Source organism: Passer montanus, unplaced genomic scaffold (genome assembly GCF_014805655.1).
Source record: "Passer montanus isolate IOZ18808 unplaced genomic scaffold, ASM1480565v1 scaffold216, whole genome shotgun sequence".
NCBI lineage: Eukaryota > Metazoa > Chordata > Aves > Passeriformes > Passeridae > Passer > Passer montanus.
Genome location: NW_024366770.1, coordinates 188,311 through 211,119, shown reverse-complemented (window position 1 = coordinate 211,119; position 22,809 = coordinate 188,311). Strand labels below are relative to the sequence as shown.

The 22,809-nt window shown below is 42.0% G+C and overlaps 1 protein-coding gene across 5 annotated transcripts in view; it reads right to left on the bottom strand.

The window, feature by feature from the left end:
- PDE3A (phosphodiesterase 3A) overlaps window positions 1–22,809 on the bottom strand; it is a 220,110-nt gene that overhangs the window by 100,782 nt on the left and 96,519 nt on the right. Inside the window, exon 1 of one of the 5 annotated variants that reach the window (XM_039709570.1) lies at window positions 334–353. The exons of the other annotated variants lie outside the window; for them this stretch is intronic. The gene's annotated coding sequence lies outside the window, so the exon portion shown is untranslated. Of the gene's footprint in view, window positions 1–333; window positions 354–22,809 lie in introns of those variants that run through there. 5 annotated transcript variants of the gene reach the window in all.

Genomic DNA, 22,809 nt, shown 5'->3' with positions numbered 1-22,809 from the left:
AATCTTCCCATTTCTCTCTCATTTTCCATTCTCCATTTCTTTCTCTTTCCCCCCCAGCTCCACAAATGAATAGAAGTCTCCTCACCCCGCCCCCATCCCTGCTTTTTGCAGGCAGTGATTGGGAAATCAGAACCTGGAGCAGCTTCCCAGCCCATTCCAAACATGTGGGCAGGCTGTACACTTCCCCAGCTCTCTGGCTGGCTCCCTTCCATCATGAGCTCAGAAAACACAGAGCCATCCCCAAATATTACAAGCACCAGACTGTTCTGCTTCTGCAGACTCCATCAGTGAAAATGATGAAGCAAGACAGGAAAATATCCCTCCTTCCCCTACCTTTCATTTATAATTGACCTCTTTGATCCTCTCTCTGGAAGGGTCTGAACTTTTCCTTGAGGTAGGCCAGCCTAATGACAGGAAAAACAAAAACTCAATATTCACTTCAAGAAGTGTCAGGCGTAAAAGAATGAAGTCCCTGAGAGAAAAGTGAAGGGGAAACTTGGGAGTGGCAAAACTACCAAAAAAACTTACCCTGAAAGAGGACAAACCAATGACAGTGCTGCCTTTCTTGCAAGCAAGCAAATAAATCTGCAAATTTCTAGGTTACTTAAGCAGTGCTTTTAAAAATTACTTGCTAGGAAACTAAATATCAAAAAAAACCCCAAAAAATAAAAACAAAAAAAGAGAACTGTCAAAGCAGTATGATATTTTTAAATTATTAAACGCAGTTTTAAATATTTGTTTTTCAAAAGGAACAGCATCACGGATTCATGAAAAAAAGCCTGGGAGTACATACTGGCACCTGAGATACAACACACTAGAAAAAATATAGAGTTTTTATTTTTAGTTTCAGAGAGCCTAAGAAACTCCACACATTGTCTAATCCTTTTTATCTGTGTTATTGCAACAATAAACTTCCTGGGGAGACACAGTGCTGCTCCCTTGCCACGCTGGCCTTTCAGAGAGTACTTTTTCAGCACTCTAAAAAAAAAAAAAGTGCAGGCACTGAGGTCCCCTAGGCTACCCAGGTACAAATTTTGTGCTACCATGGATGGTGATGAAGGCCAAGGAGAAGCTGGCACATCACCACTGCCACCACAGTGAGGACAGGCACTCCCAAAGGAACAAACAGCACTGCATTTGGTCACAGACTGCAGCCAAAGCCCAAACCTGCATCACTCCTACTTCTACAATCTCACTTCCTGAAAATTTTTTATTTGCCATGAATGCAGAAAAACCCTCTTGAACAGCAATGCTAAAAAATAAGCCATCAAGTTTAGAATGCCCAAAGTTCTTTAGGAAAGCAGTACAACACAATTGTTATGGATAAACCTCAATGTGGATTAAAACCTGAGATTTGGATTGAAGTCAGGTTAGAAAACTCTGATTGAGAGCACAGTTAAAGACACAGATTTTTGAATAATGCATAATTCAGGTGGAAAATGACCTCTCAAGGTCACCTAGTTCAGGTGCCTGTTCAAGGCAGGTGAATTCAGGTTGTTGGCTGGGGTGTGTTGTCCACCCCAGGACAGATGTGCCCCAGCCTTACACTGCACACTGTTCTGGTGTTTAACTACCCTTGCTGTGAAAATTCTCCTACTTAATCTGACATTTTCCTGCTCTGCTGATTGCCCCTGGATGTTACAGCGTGCACCTTTGAGAAAAACCTCCTTTGAGAAGGCTCCACCTTCTCTCTGATCCATTTTTTTTGGTAGACTGGTGAGAGCAAAGAGATCAGAAGCTGCTCCTCAGCCCCAGTGAGAGGAAATCACACAGAGCAGGTACCAGAAAGTCTTGGGGTGCCTGCAGGGAAGGAAGGATGCCTTCCACCAGCTGGCCAGCTCCTCTCTTGCCAGGGCAGCAGGTTCTTGGTGAGCCCCCATGGGCACAAGGATGACTCAGGGTCTGGCCTGACTCCTTGCTGACTCACTTCCCTGGAAATGAAGAGTTAATCACTCAGGAGTGCTAATGGACTGCTGAACAGGGCAGCATGCTGCTTCTGCACAATATTTTGTGATTCACAGAATTCTGCTAAGAGTGCTTTGACTGAGTGCTCTGGAGCAAATTGATGCCATACTTGAGGCGACTGTCAAAGAATTAATTTTCCTGAAAAAACCAAAACAAGGTGTCAGTGTCTACCTTAACAATGTCACCTACACAACAAAAAAGACTTTGCATGGAAGAATATGTAGCTGTAAGGCTGACAGCTGTTTAAGGGATATTTGCCTAAGGCCACAGCCCTATGAAAATCTATCCTCTGAGATCAAAGAGTTTCTTAGTGCTACAAAGCAAAAGAGAACCAGCACTCCAAAATAAATCTCATTTTCCCTGATTCCCAGCATGCAACAAGACAAGAAAACCAGACAACTACTGGTCAAACCAAACACCTGGTTTCCAGCATGCAGCCCTCCAGCCTGCACTCAATCACAGTTCTGGACCTGTCACACCATGAATCAGGAGGAAACACTTTAATTTGAAAAGCAAATGTAATTACACTAAAGAAAAGGCAAGTGTTCAATCTGCTGGCACCAGAGCTCCATCTACCTTCCCAGCTTCCAGGGCTGGCAGAGCAAACTGGGATGCATTTGTGCTTCCAGGTGTTTCCTCTGAGAACTGAGCCACGCTGCTCCAGGGACACTCAGGCAAGAGAACGTGTCCAGGGCTTCTGCATCCCTCCAAAAAACCTCTCTTAAAGTACAGCAGGCATTATCTGACCTGTTTAAGTCTTTTCCCCCAGCATGCCAAAAATCATCTGAGGTTCTGCCAAGTGTTCCCTTAGAAAGGGGGGAAAATCATGGAAAGGGTTAAAGAGTTGGTTTTCCTTTTCCCCTCCTGATAATTGCACAGAAAATATCTCAGCCTGAAAACAGAAAATTATCACCTTACAGCAAGAGAACTGTTGGTTTGTTGTTGCTGTGGAGGTTTTTATGGCAAAGGCTTCAGGTCACAGCCCATTACTGCTGTCTTTTTCCATCCAGTGTTACACACAGATATTTGATGAAGATACAATACAGGTGAAGTTTCCTTTGCATTTGTCACATTACTTTTCTAGGCATTTTCTACTGACAAAATCTATTCCAGCTCCATTTCATCCAGTCTTGTTCTGTCACATTACCTGGTATCAGCTATGAGCAATACATGTTTCAAATCCCACCTACCAGCAGAAAGGAAAAACTTATCTGTCTGGAGCTCTCCCTTAGAGACTCCAAGCCAAGTGACTATCCATGGCTTTCTTGGTGTGGACTATTTTCCAAGCCCCAGTGAGATACAGACCATTTAACAGCCAATAAAATCACTGGCCAGTCATCAACCAGAAGACCATAAAAAGTCCAAATGATCTTCTGCAGGCAGATACAAGCCATTTTTCTCATGCCTCGAGGCAAAGGAAAGACAAATGCAGTTCCTTTTAGTTTAATGTCAAATCCATGCTAAGAAAGTGGTTTAAATTAATCTGGTTTTCTTTACACCAAAATGAAATGGGAGCTCTCTGACACTTTTGAGTCTCAGTGGAGGGAAAATGAGGAACAACTGAAGGTGGTATATACACTGGTATTGCTAAAATTGTTCACTGAAACCTTCATGAGGCTATAGGAAGAACCTCAAAAAATTATTAAAGCCTTTTTTTGTGGTGCCTCTGCAGTTCATAAAGAATTGTTTTGACTGTTTTAACTCAGGGATTGTTTTATTTTTAATGTATCACATGCATCCTGGAAACATCAGGAGCAATATAGGATATTTCCTACTTCTAGCAAAGCACAGAGACCACCTCTGACAGAGAACTTTACTGTGAGTCTAGATATCAACAGATGCACATTATTTCTCTTGTAGAAAGATTCAACAGGTAAACAGCTGTCCCATAACTAAATAACCTGTTGTAGGTATTGAATATGTAGTGACAGACAGATGTATCTGACAGGCAGCAAAAAGGACTCATTGACTTCCAGTACTGACATGTCCACAAGTACAGCAACTCTTGAAATAAAAATTAAATAAATAAAATAAAAATTTTCTAGAAATGTAGCCTACAAAGGAAAAAATAAAAGTTACGAAATTAGTAACTTTTTAAATCTGATTGGGTGATATTTTAATACTGGCCTGTGATGTAAACAAACTGGAGTATCAAAGATGTGTTGGATGAGTAAATTGCATTACATCAAAAGAAAATAAAGAATTGTTTCAACAGAAACAACAGAAAATAAAGAACTCCAACAGAAAATAAAGAATTGTTTCAATCCCTACCAGGATTTTATCGATCCTACTGCACACTGACCCCAGATGTATAATCTGTCTATGATACACATGCATGGACAAGCACCCACAGACTGCAGAGGTTTAGGAACAGAAAAACACTCACACCTATATATGGCTCTGTTATATGGCACTGCAAATAAGTGCAAATACAGTAAAAATGTATGAAAGGACTCACATGGTGAGCAAAATAAAAGCACAGACAGACTGGAAAATTTCCCACTAAAACAGAATTCATTCCTGAGGTATTCATTTCAGTGGAAATATGCTTTTGCTCTTACTGAATTTAATAAGGAGATCTGCCAGTTATTACAAACGCAGAAGAAGCAGTCACCCTGGAAGGCTGAGCCAGTCAAGAACATTAAATCCTACAAGTCTCAAAAGGTTTGTCACTTTTAATAAAAGGCTCAGACACTGTGTTGGTAATCAAATCAATCTATAACAACTATTACACCGTACACAAAAGAATGCAAAAGCTCTGTAATCAAGATTTGGAATTGCCAGCTCCCATGTATCAGGTGGAATCTAACCCAGGCCAAGGGCAGCCAAAACCATTATCTGCCTGATAACTGTCTGGCAGCTTCTGCAAAACAGAAAAACATCCAAAAAACAAGTGAGGCAAGTCCACACCACTACTTCCACCACTAATTCCAGGGCTCTGGGAGCCAGCTCAGGTGTGGGGAGCTGCCTTGCCACGTCAGTGTGCTGCAGTGCCCAGGCTAATAATTAGTGGCTGCTCGGGGCACAGCCCAGCTGCTTCCAAGAGCACAGCTGGATTCCTGCACGGCACTTCCCTGTCTAGACACACCAGCCCAGGCAGAGCCAGCACTCCCTGCCAGCCCTGCACTGGGCTCAGGGCAAAGGGATGAAAACACAGCTGTACAAACTGGCTCCTGTTTCCCTGGTCTCGCTGCAAGCAGCTCTGTGATGACCTCTGTGATGGGCAGACCCCTAAGCAACACTTGCAAAAGGCCTTTTTGCTTAAAGTGTTCAGCATCAAAGTTATGTTATTGTTCTACTTTCCACTGATAAGGACACAAAATACCTGGTGATACTGTGGGTGCACAGGAGTGCCTCGGGCACTTTGAGTTAACCCACCCACTGTGACACCTATGTGACAAAAATAACTTGGTCAGAGGCTAAACGGGTAGCAAACTGGGCACTGGTTTAGGTACTGGTGATGCACAACTGGTAGCAGAGCCCTGGCCATCCTGTGCTCTGACCAATTTATGGATTTCAAAGCAAAGAGCAATTTTTTTCTAGTCTCTCTTGGCAAATGTGACAGTGAATGCAGCACCAACCATTTCAACTCATGATCCCTAAAAACTGCAGAGAAGTGCAGGACATCTCCTAGCTCTGCTGAGCTGTGGAGGAAAGCAACAGATGACAAACTTATGCTTCAGTGTGCTATGACACTTTTCTTAATAATAATGAGGATCAAGAAGAAAAAGCACACATTTACACACATTTACGTCATTGAAAAGTCATTGAAAAACTTCCATCTGATGTTAAAACCAGTGAAACCCCAAACACCATTCCAAATGAGGAATATAACAAGTGCTGATATCTCCTGGGAATTTCTAAATCAAAGCCTAAAAGGCAATCAAAGATTGCTTTCTACAGGGAACTTAAAATCATAACACACCTTGACATTTGTCTAAGGTATGGAGCTATTATTTTAAACACATACTTATGGCTTCTAGTCTCAAAGAAATAACTCACCCTTGATTTGCAGTTTCAGAATTCCAGCTAAATGGAAATGCATACACAGCCAATGGTAAATGTGACAGAAATAAAGCAATGTAAATGAGGTGTAGGGGCAAAAAAGGAGAAAGCGAGAAAAAAATAAGGATCCAGTGGAAGCTTGGGAGGAACTAGTGTTTCAGAAGTTTAAATCAGAAATACTAGTTACATTCTTATCTCCCAGTATTCCTTCAGTGTTTTCCCCCCTTTGCTTCTTGCAGTCAAACAGCTGCTCCTAAAAGTGGACCTGATTGTTTTGGGTGTTTTTTTAAAGGATTGAATCCCTCTTTGCAATTTCTGCAGAAAGTGGATCCTAGATCTTCCATCAAATTCTAATTAAAATGGAAAGTTTCACTTTTACACTTCTAAAGACAACTGTTATGGCAAACTTCACCCTAAAGCAAAATTCAAAAGGGTAAGACTAGAAATCATTTGCATTGATGGGATAACAAAGAAAGACAAAATAAAGTAGATTTTGGAATTTGATGAGCTGCATGTGTATCTATGAATGTATTCATCTCAAATTAGCTTTGATCTGGAGAATGAAATCCCAATATAAACAGTTTTAGATTGTGGTCATCAAAACATCATCTATATGTGTAATTATTGAGAGAGATCAAAACAAGCTCCAAATTGCCCATAAATCTAAACGTGAAAAGAAGCAGGTTCATTTTGAGTACAAGACTGCCACTCTTCTACTCTGAACCACTCTGCCCTGCCCCATATGTTTTTCTAGGAAAGCTTAAGATCCATTTACGAACTGAACAGACAAAAAACAAACTCCAAACTCTCATCTGGAATCAGACCCAGCGCTCAGAATTGCCAAAGTTGTGCTATTATACTGGGGGTCAGAGTGTGGTCACTGCTGAGTGAAATCTGACTGGAAGCAATCTGTAAATTACCTCAGGTCACAGCCCTGCCTGGAGTCAGGATCACTCAGGGTGGTGACATTCCTGACAGACACCCAGCTCCCCTTGTTTGACAGCACTGCTGCCAGTGCCAGCATCCTGCTCTCTGCTAATTTACACAGCAGACTGTGACTTCCTCCTTGTGAGAGCCTTTTAAAGACTCATGTTACTCCTCCACATTTTTGCCTCGGCTCAGATTCTGCCAATCTGTCTTCAGAGGTCGTGTTTTTTCTTTATCTTCGGTCATTTTAAGAACTCTCTTCTGGACTTGGGTTCATATCTTTCCTGGACCGTGGGGAACAAAATTAGAAAGAGCCCAGTTTGAAGCCAAAAAGCTTTGCAATTGCAGAGCAAAGTAGAAAGGTTATGTGATTTGTCTTGCTGATACAATAGCATAGTTTAGGTATTCACTATGGCACTAACTTTTTTTCACATCCATATAATGGTATTCTTCCAAGTGTGGGCTGTGATCCACAGAAAAAGCCCAGCTCTTTTTCTAAGTAGCTGCTCCAAGCAGGTTGTTTCCCATCCTCCTTAGGATTGCCTAGCTACACTAATCTGCATTTATCAAACTGAGCTGCAGTTCATTTCCCACACTGAAACTGCAACTTGCTCAGATAAATTTTGGAATTTGAACCTGTTCTGCAAGATAATGACAGTCTCTCTTAGCTCCTCAGGGTTTCTGTATTTAAATGAACATTCCCTATACAGAAATATACAACAATTCAACAGGTCCACCATTCAGCTTGATAGTGAAATTATTAAACCACAAAATCAGGGGCTTTTTTCTTTTGTTTTTCCAGGTGCTCTTCAGCTTGATAGTGAAATTATTAAACCACAAAATCAGGGGCTTTTTTCTTTTTTTTTTTCCCAGGTGCTTAAACATATTCTGGCTACTTTGCTTCACTGTTTTTCTGAGAACTGAACATTTGAAATTTCCTCTCTCGCCTACCTCCCCCTCTGCAAAAATCAATTTGGACACTAATCTATAGGTCTGTTTCACATGTGCTCTCAGATATGGCAGCTCCAAGATGTTAGCCACCACCTCTTTACATGTCCTAACCTGGAGTTCATTGAGCCAAGGTTACCCTAAAACATGTGAATGTCCTCTAACCTTCCCCACATAAATCTGTCATCTGTGGGCACATGGATTGTACCAGGCATCTTCCACACAACTGATCTTCTCCATAAACACAGCTGTTCAACAGCCATGAGTAAATTTAAAAAATGTTGGTCTCCCACTTCATGAAGAAGTGGATTGACTCTTTAATCTTCCATTGAGTACTTACATATGAGAACTTCCTTTGATTTTGGGTGTATCTTGTTGGTCACCTCCTGGTTTTTCGCTTAGCCTTTCCTGGTTTGTCCATGGGTACTTCTGGTACATTTCCTCATTCTTCCTCAGCTCCTAGATTCAGCTCCCATGGGTTGGGTGTGTGCCTATATGTATATATACACATATGCACACACAAAAGCTGACATTTTTACTTTGCTGCCATTCCTTGTCACTCATGTTGCTTTCCCACCTGGATATACTCAAGCTGTTGCTTCCAATTGGCTGGAGTCAAATTTGAAAAGTTTCTTTTCTATTTGTGTTCTTCACCTCCTAAAACAAAAGCCCCTTTAACTGCCTGTGTGTCCCCTCACACACCATGCTAAAACAGACCTGGCATTCCTCACCACAAATTCTACAGCTTTTTCTTTTTCAACTGTCACAAAGATTTTGGATAAAGACCCTGCTCATATACAAAGGATAACAGAGCAAGTATATAAATAGGGTGTATCCTGTTCCCCGCTTGCTCTTCTTAAGCCAATTGACCACTTAAATATTAATCTTCTGTTAAAATTACTTCCTGGGTCAAGTCTGTCCCAGGACTTATTGCTTATACTCATCCATGGCTTCTTCTCTGGGATCCCTCTCACTACATGTCCAAAGCAGGTTTTCCAGTTGTTCTCCCCTCTCATTCTCTAACCCCTGATTTCAAATTGCTGCACAGAAACCAATGCAATACCTATCACCTAAAAAACAATTAGCAAATAATTCCAAAGCAGAAAGCCATCACTGTTCACCGTTAAGTCCTCAACACGGCTGCAATACACAGCCTTGCTCCAAAGAGTGATATTTGAAATAATTCCCTTCCTCGGCCAACCAGCAGTCCCACACCACCAGAATAATTAGCTACAGCTTTCTGTTCTTCACTGAAGATGTACAGGCTAACAGCTTGATTTTAATTCCCTGCTGGAACAAGTAACTAATTACAACCTGCACTAAAAGTTAGCTCCAATAATTTAACAGGGTAATTCTAGAGATCTGACAGACCTCTAAATTATGTGTAAATAGATTGTTATGAATGCTTGAGAAAATTAGATTATATATTTAAGAGTCTCCTACAGAGCAAGCTGAAGACCAGCTAAGCACATGAGTCCCTTATCACAGCAATTTAAGGTTTTGTGTTAAATAGTGCTAACAGCCCCATATAGCTTCTGGCCCAAATAAATCAACAGCTATCCAAACAAAAATCCAACTTTGCTAAACAAAAAAGGGTCAGCCACCAAAACAATTTCCAAGCAAAGGTATGAAATTAAGTTAAGCTTTTAAAGTTTCAGACAAGAAAACGGTAATTCTGCATAATTATCTTTTAAAAGTAGAGGCCTTTATCATCATGGGAGGGACAACATAAAGAATCTTTAGGTTTTATCCCCAAGACTTGATAGCCAGGTACCATAATAAATACCCAACACACTGCACTGATTGTACCTGAAGCTCATTAGTACTACTGCTTGCAAGAAATAAAGGTTTTCTTTGGTGACCAGTGTGGGGCTGCTCCCTGGTCTTACAGTGCTCAAGCCTGTCTCCCAGAACAATGAGAGACTGGGGAGAGGGAGGGAGAGGCAGGCTGTCTTACTTTGTGTTAGTTTGAGCAGTAGAAATGGGAGGGCATCACCTAGAGGACTGCTGAGAGGAAATATAGCAACTGCAAATGTCCTGCTTCAGCAGAAAACCTGGCTTATTTCAGTTCACAGTTACAAGATCACACATCGCACCAAATTTCATATAAAGATTAAAACTATTTCAAAATTCAGCCCAAAGATGTAAGAAGCCTTTATATTCACACAGTCAATGTCCACAAAATGCAAAATGAGTTTCAAATCAATTATGTCCTAAAAGCCTTAAACACCTCTCCTTTCACTTTTGTGGCTATGTGACAAAAGCATGGCCAAGGCAATACTGCTGCATTTCACCTCAAAGTTCAATGGAAAACTTACTGTCTTCTCACCAGGAAGGCACAGCATGTCACATTTCCTGAGCTTGAGCACAGAAATATTTCTATTTTTTTTTCCAACTTCTTTTTCGCACTTCTCTCTTGCACCTGTTCAGACCCAGTTTCTCCTTCCTCTGGATTACAAAGACAATTCTGTGTGCCAGAGGAAATGCACTTGAGAGATTTTGGTTGCAAAAAGGCTCAACCGCCAGAGTCCATCCTTTCCAAGAGCAGAGCAGGGAGCATCCCCTGAGCTCTGGGAGCATCCCCTGCCCTCAAAGTGGCACTGCCAACTGCAATGCCAATGAAAAACCACCAGGATTTCCCAGCTGTCTGTCACCAGGCACTGAGGCTGCAGGGCACTTCTAGAAAGTCTTTAAAAAAGCTCCAGGTATGTGCAAAACAGCTTTGGATACACACCAGGCAAGCTGCAACTTAAAAGGACTCCTGAGCAAGAACAGGGCTAAAAGATCCAGAAGGAAGAGGAAATTCTTGTCTTTCATCTCCTACACACATGAACTGTCACTTCAACTGGGGAAAGCTCTTGCATTAGCTTATGTAAGGAGAAAAAGCTTCAAGCAGGATATATCCCTAAATAAAATCATCTGCTTTCAGACCTTTCCCCCCAGATATCAAAATTAAACACAGACACTTTGCCACTAGAAGCCAGTCTAGCTGCTGTATTTATCACTGCTCAGAGACTGCCCAAAAAACTCCACTTACGACACACTAAACCCCACTGGACCTACTGGGGACTTTTCCACATGAATTCACATGGTGCTGCTACAGTTCTGATTCTGATTTACCCTTCTGACACTGCTGTGGAAAGGGGAGAGCACAGCACCTTCACCCAGAGGGTGGCTGTGCATTCAAACAAGCTCCCCAGGGCAGTGCTCACAGCACCAAGGGTTCTAGAAGAGCTTGAACAACACTCTCAGACACATGGACTGACTTTTGGGGCCATCCTGTGCAGAGCCAGTGATCCTTGTGAGCTCCTTTCAGTTCAGGATATTCTGTGATCTGTATCATGGAAGCCTCAGAAATGCATTTTATTCTGTAACTGTTAAAAATTTGCATTCTTGAGCCTGAGAATAAGCTATTATTCCCATTCATCAGAATTATAGGCCCAAGAAACTGTTGAACCTACAATGTGTAGCCCAAGGCAAATTGCTGTGCATACAATTGAAAATAAGATTTATATGGCTTTCAGCCTCTTGAAAGGATTTTTTTAAAAGTCCATAGGTTATTTCAATAAAATTCACCCCAGAGCACCACTCAGAAATCAGTTTTATCAAACAACTCAATGATAAGATTGGCTCAGATTCTTTTCTTGAAAAAAATCCATATCTAATGAAGTCTATAAATCAGACTAATGATGAAAGAAATTTGTCCCCTGAAGATACAGCCTATGCTATCAACTTTTACCCAAGAGTTCACCACACACTCTTTCATTCCACTTCACTCAGCTTTCTGTGGTTGTTGCTCAATTACCAAAATACATTCACTACCAATTACAACCTAAGTCAATTCCTTCACTTTTTCCAGGACAAAGGCAGATTCTCATATACATAAAAATCATCCAGACTGTTCCTGCCTTCACTTTTTACACATCCTGTGCTGTGTTCTCGCGTGTTCTGGTTGTGGGCTCAGTCTCAGACTGCAGGAAACCCCTTTTCTGCATGGTTTCACCTCCTACACACAACTGCTAGAGGTGGCACAGGTTATTCCATTTAGGGTTTACAGGTCCAGTTGGAGTTTGTAACTCAAACAGCCCAGCAGAACACGGGACAAGCAGATGTACTGATCTGTACAGATGTATTGAGCATTCACAGTAGGGCTGGGAAATCAATGCTGGCCGTGTCAGTCCTTTCCTCTCAACAAAAGAACCCAAAGGAAATCACACCACTCATGAATTTGCCACTAGATTTGCACTTCCATGGTGGGAAGCCATCCTTGTTCTGTTGTTCTGCAGTCATTCCAGGCTGCCTTGCCTCACCTGCACGTGAGTCAATTTATCCTCTTTCATCCCAGACTCACACAGCAAACCCCAAATTCCAATAAAACAGCTTCTCAAGTCAAAGTTGCTTTGTGTGTTCTTTGCAATTATTTGCTTTAACTTGAGGAAAAAAAAATCCCTCTTAGAATGTTTTTAATTCCAGCCTGAAGAGACACAGCTTCCCCTTTGCTGCCTCCTTCTATCTGCACGGAGCAAACCTCAGCTCCCCCTCATGCTGACCTTGGCATGCCCAAGTGATGGCAGTGAAAGGAGAAAGCTTTCCCTTCAGACATGTGAGAAGCTGCTGCATAAAGCAGGAAAAAAAAGGCACTTGCCATGCAACCGGTAGCACTTGGGAGATAAGGGCATGGTCAGACAGAACCCCTAACAGTGTGACTGATAACCCAGCTCCAGTTACCAGATAATGCATGAATCCAGGCTTTCAGCCTCTCAGAAAAACACACAGGCTCTGCTCACTGGATTTAACATACTCCAGAAACCATTCATTCTTCTCTTTCTTTTGCAGATTCCTGAGTGCTCACCAAGCTCTGGACAAGGGTTTGCTGCCACCAGGTTACCAGCAAGAACTCCACCCCGGCCTGCTCTCAGGATGACTTCAGCAACTCTGCAGCCCAGTGATCTTGAACAAGTTATATCAGAAATAAAGATCCTCCTCAAGAGCCAAAACCACCAAATTAGTATTTCCACAACAGTATCTCTTGACTGAGATCATCACTGCCACAGCTCAGATGGTTTGCTTGGGTTCCTCACTACAAGAAGGACATTGAGGTGTTGGGAGTGTGTCCAGAGAAGGGCAACAGAGCTGCTGAAGGGTCAGGAGAACAAGTCTTTTGAGGAACAGCTATGGGATATAAGGTTGTTTAGCCTGGAGAATAGGAGGCTTAGAGGGAACCTTGTCACTCTGTACCTGAAACAGAGTTGTAGTGAGGTGGAGGTTGGCCTCTGCTCCCAGGTAACAAAGGATAAGAGAAGAAGAAATGGCTTCAAGTTGCACCAGGGAAGGTTTAGACTGGGTATTAGAAAAATCTTCTTTCAACCCCCAAGAAGGAATGTCCTCTCACCCAGTCAACTGCAAAAATCATGAAGAAAAACCTTCAACCTGTAGAACAAAAACCATTACACCCATCTGGCCAGGGCTAAATTGTGGCTTAAAGCACCACCCTATCAGTGAATCCAGGAAAAAAGCTCAGTGCAGAGGGATGCTTGATGCACAAGCGCCTCAACGAGACTAACAGACATCTCCAGCTCTAATGCATTCCTCCTTCTTCCCCAAGATCAAGGAAATTTGCACTGAAGAAAAAGCACCCACACTCCACTCATGAGTTTCAGTAATGGATGTGAGGCTCACTCCCACACTCTGCTCACTTTCTTCAAGACAGACCAAAGGGGATGATTGTCAGCTCAGCAATTTGTTAAGCATGAGCCCTAGGACTTAAAACATTTCCTATAGAGCATCAAGGGAAAGTTTCCATGTTCTCAAGCAAGTCTGTGGCCAATTCACAGCTACGTCTTTGTGATGAGTGCCACACATTCATGGCCAAGCAGGAAGCAAAAACCATTGAAATGGGCTGAGACTTGCAAGTATCTCACCAGCAAAGGTGAGACAGGCATTTCCCTGCCTTTCCTGAACTTGTTCCAGATCTCTTAGCATATTACCTCCCTTAAAATTACCCACAGGCTTCAGTGTGTATTGCTGCTGCTCCTTCAGCCCCTGCTGCAGCCCAAAGCACTGCTAATGATACCTCAAGGTTTTAGATTTTATATTTTTCAGTACTGCTTTAGTGTGTGGGTCTGGCCCTCACATGAGGGGATAGTGAGCTCTGTGCACAGAGCAGGGAGACAAAACAATTCCTGCTCCAGCTGGGCACCAAGGACAAATGATCCCAATCTCAGCCCCAGAGCACAAACCCCGTGGGCTGCAGAGAGAAAAACAAGCAGGGTGGGACTGCAGGGGCTGCAGCTGGGATTGGACACTGAACTGCAATGTGCACATGGAGCAGAGCTGAGCCCAGGGAGAGACCCTGGCAGCGCTCGTGCGTTTTGGGACCATTTGGGTTCATCCTGGGTGCAGCCCTGGCTGGGCTCTGGTGCTGCCCAAGGTGCATCCATGGAGGAGATCCTTGGAATCAATCCCTGCTTTATTCTTTAACTCTGTCTAATCTCTGTTCTAGGGCAGCCTCTCAAGGCATCACCAATACCAGGGCTCCTAACTTGCCTCAGAAATGATGGGGAAAGAAAAATGGGAAAAGAACAGCTTGGCTCACAAAGCTCCCACTCCTGCTGTCCACCAGCTAAGCCACAGCAATGCCAAGCAGCAGGAGGTCTGCTGAAAGGCTGCTGAGTGCAGAAAGCTGAAGCACAGAAATAGCATCATGGGAACCCAAGCTCAGGTTGTTTCAAAGGACACTGAAAGAGATTCACAGAGCCAGCTTACCAGCATTTGCACATTTCAAGCCAAGGACATAACCACTTAACTGGTGCAAGTCTCATCACTAATGTAAACAAAACCATACATCGTACACACACATATGGAATTTTGTGTGTTTAAGATAATTTTTGGTTTCTCTTTCAGGGCATGCAGTCACAGCTGACACTACGGTAGAAGGTGACCTGACATAGCATCTGTGTTGCAATGCATGAATGTGTTGCTAGGGTGAGCTAAGGATAGGAGCTAAGCCTTGGCTCTGCATTTTCTGGCTTTTTTCAGCTCATATCAGCCTTTATTGTTATTTCCACATAGGGAGAGGAAGGTGTGATTAAAAAGAAGAATACTGTTGCTTTGCTTGACTATTTCTTGGCAGTTGGTGGATTTTGCTAAAAACCTTATCAGAATAAACCTCTTTCATGTAGTGGAAGCATTTTCATCTAAGGAAAAAGATATGCTGCAGCTGAACTGTTCCCCAACCCAACATTGCACACAGCCTCCCTGTCAGCAGGGGCTTGATCCCTCTAACTCACAGGAAAGGAAGACTGAAGTTGAATCTCTTTGAAATAACCTTTTAAGTCAAGTTTCAAATACTTATTGGGAAATAAAACAAACTAGCATGCTCAGGCAGACAGATGATTCACTCCCAGCTCTTAGCACTACCTCATTTTACCTTTCCTGGAAATACAACCCACCCAATAATTTTTCTTATTTCCCTACTTTTCCTAACACCTATTAAATTGCAGATGCCTGTGTCCCCCACTAAGAACTGCGAGATATATTATGAACAATTTTGAACTCCACAGACTGTGCTTGTTATTTCTGGTAGACAACAGAAAAGGTTAGCAATTAATCACTGTCTGCTATCTGCACTTAAAAAGTGGCAATTATTGATAAATGTGTTCCCACTTGAAGCACGTTACTGAGAACTGGTGAGAAGTCTGGACTACTACAAAACCTGAAAACATTAACTGGTCAAATAGCTTTTGGGGCCAGAACACAAACACCAGGCTGGCTAATTGAAAAGATGACGTCATTGGACTGATTTATGAAAGGCACTGCTGATGTTTAGATTAGGAAAATTTACTTGAGATGGCCAAAGTAAACTCCATGGCCTTTGTTTTGGATAGTTCAGTTTATGAAGCTGTCATTTAAAAGGGCCATTAGAAATAAACAGATACGTGGTGACAGAACCTATGGCAGAGGCTGGGCTGGGGAGTGCTGGTGCTGGCACTGTTTTATTTTTAAACCCATATACAACTGGCCTAGCAGTGTTTCCTCCAGGCTCCCACTCCTGTCCCCTCTCAGAAATAAAAGAAATCAATACAGCCTTCTGCCTAAAATACCATTAATGACAGCAGCATATGTTGTTTATGATACAGGTCTATTCAGTGTTCCAACAACTACAAAGTAGGAAATATCCTATATTCCCAGGAGAAACAGGCTGAAATCACTCTCCCTGAGTCACAAATATTTCTAGGCCACAATTCAGGTAGTTTCCAAAGATTCAAGCAGTGGATGAAATGATTTATAGTCAGAACAGCAAATTAAAACATTTGGGATGCTTAGAATTATTACCAGTTTATGGACTTTAATTACAAGTAGTTTTCTTTTCTTAGTAATTTTATTTACTAACTAATATATTTGACATTTACTGTTTTTTCCTGGCTGAAGACTAGAGCACAAGGATGTTTTAAGGCACCCTACCCCAAAACCTGGGAGCTTCCCTTGTGCAACAACAAAAAACATGCCCTCCTGTACAGACTGCATTGAAACAGGTTGCTTGTGTTCAAATGGCATCCATTCCCAAAAGAAACAGCAGAAACTCCTCCAAGATTTGACTGCCAGGCCCTCTGATGCACAAACTAATTTTTTTCCCTGCATTTACAAAGGCTTTACCTGTTTAACCAAACATGTGGAAAAGCTGCTGTCCAGCTGAATGGGGCTGCTGAAATCCACTAATAATCGCTGGATCCCAAATATTGATTGGCTCAGCTGCTCAACACCCAGAAAGAGGGGAAAAAATTAAAAATGCCTGATTGTTCCCAAAGAATATGGGCTTCAGAGAGAGTCACTGCTAAAGAGCACCAATAGGCACTTGGAACAATTATATAAAGTTTTGGGTGAGATTGCAACAGAAGGATAAATATCCAGAAAAGTACAGGACTAAACTAAATAGTGAATGTCATAACTGCCTTGTAATAAGGGAAAGAATAAAAAGGTGTAAGGGAATAGTTGAAGGAGGACACCTATTTCAATAATTTAATAGGACAGCAGAAGAAATTATCGAAATGTTTTTTGTGAGCCAGAAGTTCTTGCATAGGGTGGGACCCAAGACCCCATGAGTCATGGCCAGAGTAAAAAATGAGATTAACTAGATAACTGGTAATTATCACATAATTAGACTTAACCTAATCAATCAGGCATATCAAATTAATTTAAAGCTCTGTCTTCCAGGTGCTGTATTCAAAGTATAAGGAACCCCAAAACACTGTCACTTGTTGGTCACAAAAATATTAAATGTTTTCTGAATCCATTAAAAAACCATTGCCATTTTGAATTTCCAAAGCCTTCCACCTGTCGTTGTGGGTGTTCTCTTCAGAGAAAAGGGATATTTGTGTGAGGGAAAGTTCTCACCTTTTATAATAAATGCAATCAAAAAAGCAAGTGGATCTCAAAATTCCCAGCTTTTATAAGTAGTAGAATTCAAATGAGTGGAATTCAAATCGGCTCACAAGTAATTCCTGGGAATTTTAGATAAGTTAAGCATAAACTGCTGAGGGAAAAAGAGACTTATCCAAAAAATTGCTGTGTTTTCTACCCACTGGACCACACTCGGGCAGACTCTGCCTTGTAACCAATTAAACTAACTCCAACTGGCTTCAGTGGTTTACACTGAATTTTTAATCAATGTATCTATATTAATCTCTCAGTAAGCATCTTTTCAAGGCCTATTACAGTACAAGAAATTTCATACATGCTAAAATGAAAAAGTTTAAACAAAACCAGACAAAGCCAAGCAAAGATCCCCCATGACTTCCCCAAAGCACATTGGAAGGGAGGAAAAAAAGGCAATTTCAAATGCATAAACCAAAAAGCCACAAAAATAAACATTAACACTGCCCCCCCACCCAAAAAAACCCCAAAAAACCATCCAACCAAAGAAACATGCCACAAAAAAAGAGAGAACAACACAAAAAATCCTCGTGACATCTCAGAAGGCTGTCAGGACCACAATAAACTCTCTGCTGGCTGATGGGCAGTGCACTCCCAGTGCTCCTTCTCTACTGCCTCCAAACTGCCTCAATGTGGAATTCCCTCCTCTGACTGGACACCTGGATTTAACAAACTGGTAGAAATTTAAGACCTTTACCTTTCTATCCAGGACAAGTACATCTGTTTAACTGGTTAAAACACAGCTTTTTGTTCACTTTCTGGAGGAGGAAAGGGAAATTAATTTGGCTTTTTCATTCAAGGAAAACAGTGCAATAGGATGGTTTTATTTGCAATGTCATCTCTATTATTTACTCCAAAAATTAGATATTTAAAAATACTACACAAGGTAATTGGCATCAATAATTATAGGAGTTGCTTATCTTCAAGAAATTGCAGTAATTTACATTAAAGTAACCTCCTTCAACAAACTGCACCTCCTGATATTTCACCTCAGGATGAAGTGAAGTGTTTTGGATAGTTCAGTTTTTGAAGCTGTCATTTATAAGAGCCATTAGAAATAAATAGATATGTGGTGACAGAATTGGTCACCGATTTCCTTTCGTCATCAATTTTCTTTTTCTGCTCAGGAAAGAAAAGTTTTGGCAAAAGCTGAGCAGCAGCAATGTCTTCCTGATTTTTATTTTTGAAAAGAAGTCCTTAAGATGATGGCTTAAAACTTCAGTATTACCTGTAAAATATTGAAATACCATAAAATATGTTTGTGGATATTTAATAGTTTAAGTCTACAACAAAGACAGAAGTCCTTCTCCAGGACTACTGAGAGAGCCAAGATTAAAACTCTTCCTCTCCTAATGCTCTGAATTTAGCAAACTCACTCTTAGAACGGGATGGTTTAGGGAAAAAAAAAATGTCCCCTTCAGACATGCACACTCTCTCCCATCAAAAAATGCCAAACAGCATTCCATTAAACTTTCCAAAAAAACCTTTTGGAGTGAGAATATGGAAAAATTTCAGCTCTGAATCGCCTGCAAGTTCACAGCTCCTGTTTTCACATACTTGTACCAATGAAGCTGCCTTACATAACTGCAGGGCTGCTGCTGCCACAGGAGAGCTTGCAGATGATTTCCACGCTGCATGTGCAGCTCACGGCCTCGCTGCAGCACACACAGGCAGCTCCAGCAAAGCTGTGCCCCAGCTGATGATAACCCACTGCCACGACCCTCAAAAGCTTCCACAGCAACACTGCAGTCTGACAGCCTTGAGCTATTTCACAAGATTTTCCTCATTTTAACAAAGATTTTTTTTTTCCTTTCTACTTGGTTGACTGCAACCAATACCCTAAATCACAAAGCAATTGGTGTCAATGGACACCGTGGTACAGCTGCACCCATTTAAAAGAACAGCTGCTCAAGAAATAAAAGCACATTCTTTTCATCCAGCCACAAAACTTTCAGAAACATGAGTGACAAATCTGCCTAAGTGGATATTTATTAGCAACACTAAGGGCTCCTCCTTAGATCCCCAAGTGTTTTGTTCCAGGCCCAAATCTTCTCTCAGCATAAAATTACTCATTTTTTGTGACTGTCCTGGCTTCTACGAGCAGCTGCTTTTGCCAAGCATTAATAATAATTATTTGTCTTGATTTATCATATTCTCAGTGCTGCCCATACACATGAGGGTGCTCTTATAAGACCCCATAATACCAGCTGCTCTTTATAGCTGTTCCTATACCCACCAAGGCCCAGCTTTACTGCAGGCATCTGGGTTTGTGGCAAAGGAGGAGGTTTCACTTTTTCCCATGGCCTCTGTGTCATATCCTGTTTCTCAGAGTCCTCCCATTCCCCTAAACATGACTTATCTCTCCAGCACTTCTCTTTCTCAGACTCCAGGCTGACTATGCTGCTGACAGTGGAGCAGCACGGATGCCAGCTTTGCATGTAATGATGTAAAGATTTCAAACCATGCTCCACTGTTTCCTGACCTTTGGTGATTCTAAGAAATAAAAACTTGAGAATCTGAGGTTTGTGAAATTTTCTGGAACACAGGATGGGAGTATTATGCAGAAGTACTGTTTATATTTATTTGGTACAATAGAATTTTGTTCAAATAAACCTTGTAAGTGATAGGAATAAGTAAGTATTTGTTGGCAAGACTACCTGCTAAAATAACTAAAATGTGTTACCAGATTAAAAAGTTACAGATGCGCAAGCACAAGCCAAGACTGAATTTTGCTGTCCTTAATCAAGCAAGATGACCCTAAAGCTACTGAAGGTCTGAGCCAGTTTGCAAGAGGAGGAAACTGGATTTTTAACATGCTGGTGTATGGAAACAATACAATAATCACCCCCTAGAGCTGCTCACATCTGGGTCCAAGAGCAGATGCTACAGCAGTACCAGAGGTGGGGTGAGATTTGGTGGGTTTGGTTTGCTCCTTTTGGTGGCTTCTTTCCTTCCCTGGAAATAATCCAGGGACAGCATATGGAAAACAGGACACAACAGAAAGGAAGGAGTGTTCCTCAGAAAAATGCTCTCAACAGATCTGTGCATGGGTCAGGAAATGGACAACTGACCCCTGCTCGGGAGAGATTTTATCAATGAAGAGATTTTTGGTTTTACAGTCAACATCCTTGCACAAGGGTGGAGGAAGGCAGCACAGCTTATCGCTGCTCACATCTGGGTCCAAGAGCAGATGCTACAGCAGTACCAGAGGTGGGGTGAGATTTGGTGGGTTTGGTTTGCTCCTTTTGGTGGCTTCTTTCCTTCCCTGGAAATAATCCAGGGACAGCATATGGAAAACAGGACACAACAGAAAGGAAGGAGTGTTCCTCAGAAAAATGCTCTCAACAGATCTGTGCATGGGTCAGGAAATGGACAACTGACCCCTGCTCGGGAGAGATTTTATCAATGAAGAGATTTTTGGTTTTACAGTCAACATCCTTGCACAAGGGTGGAGGAACGCAGCACAGCTTATATCTCTGCTTTATTTCTCAACTTTACACAAGAGATTTGAAAAACTGCTATGGAAATGCTGGCCTTTAATGTACAAAAATCTTTTAAGGAGGATCACAGAGCAGGGGTGAGTATCTGGTAAGAAGTTCCATCTGCTGAAGCCAGTGGTTCAAGCAGCTTCCTCTGTGCAACCTGGACCCTTTTCTCAACACACACTTTGCTCTTCTAGCCAAAAAAAAGAAATACAAGATGTGCTCACATTTGGCCCCAAATGAAAGCCTAGAAATTATTATGGGTTCTAGTGAATATCTAGTCAATAGTAAAAGCAATCTTTTTCTTTCTTAACAATCCTCCCTCAAACACCTCCAAGGAACAAAGGCTAGGACAAAAATTGCTTCAGTGGTTACCCAGAAACACACCAAAATAAATTCTCTATAAGCCTGCAAAAATGAGGTGATCAAGTAGTCCCAGAAGAGGGGAACCCAAAAGCACCACTTAGTCAAGTCCAGGAAGGGAGAAGATAAGCAGGGGAAGGAAGGACAGGTGACCAAAATCAGGGCTCAATGCCAGCTTTGAGGTCAGCTCTGTTCTCATGTCACTCCTTTATGAAATGGACTGCTGCATTTCCACAGCAGAGCAGCAGCAGCCAGCTTTAAGAGATTCACTCAAATTTGGCAGAATACACACAGAAATTCGAGGTTATGCCCCTTCTGATCTCAAGGGTGAAGGGAACCACTTGTTTTCAGCTGCATCTGAACGGCACAGACAGCTCAGTTCCACATTTTCCTATTCTGAACCGACAGAAGAAGGTGCTGGCTACAAATGTAAGGCTCACGTTATTGAGCTCTGTTCAAATATTCCCCTCATTTAGACCACAGACCTCAGAAATGGGTCTAATTTTTCTTTCCTTCTCCTCTTTGAAAACCTAAGGCAGTAATTCAGAGAGGCAAATGTAAGAACTAGTTACATTCTAAAATATCTTGATACCAGAAGGTACCAGAAGAGGTTTCTAACCTGCTTTTCCAACAGACATAACTATCCACTTTGAGAAGCAAACCAGTTCCACGGTGCTCCAGGTACAGAGGAAGGAGCTGAACCCACATTTTTTAGATAGATGATCTGAGGCAGAGCAAGTGTTGAATAAAACCCCCAAGCAATCATACAAACTGGGCTGTTTCTAGCCCACACAAGTCCTTTTGCATCTTTAGATTGCTATGGCTACTTCTCAGCCTCTTTAGGGTCTCTTTGAAACACACAGAGATCCAGATTCATTTGCTGTCTTGCTATTTAAATGAACTCCATTTCCCTACTGCAAACCCCACAATTCACAACTCAAGTGCTGAGAACAGAGACAGGAGAGATGAGCAGCATGTATACTCAGCAACAACTGCTTATCTGACTTCATTCTTCAAAATAACCTACACCCAGGCAAAACAAAGCAGTTAAGAAGCAAACAATTAAATGTATAATGCATTCAACTTTGTCTTACTCTTTGAGTCAGTGTACAGACACAAACCATTTCTGTCACTGGCCTATATATGAAATTTTTTCTTCTCTAACAGCTCCAGGACAAAATCATCTAAGGAAACCCCACATTTTAAAAAGTACTTTACTACACCACAGCTCTGCACAGGCAGAACTGGGATCAGCCATCCCCTAGCAGTATAAAAAAGCTGTGGACCCTTATTGTCATCCCACTTTATCTAACACATCCTTTACAAGCAGGGGTAGCAACACCCTGGGGGTTTAAAATTCCCAGTTCCAATAACATTGAATCAACAGCACATTTGGACCAGTCCATGAGCCCTTTGAAAACTTCCAGGGATGATTTTCAAGCCCTCTTTGTTACATTCCCTGGTGTTGTGGCTCTTGTTTAAATTCAGCGTTCAAGGTTTTGGCACTCTTGGTGGCGGCTGGCACGAGGGGCTGCCAGGGAGAGGAGAGCACTGTCCCTGTCTGGGGAAAGCCATGCAGCCCAAACCTGCACCAGCCCATTCATCCATCCCAAGGACACCATCCCAGCCCCAGCTGCCATTTTTTGGTGCCACTGTACAGCAGGGCTGACTCTGTAATGGGTTTACC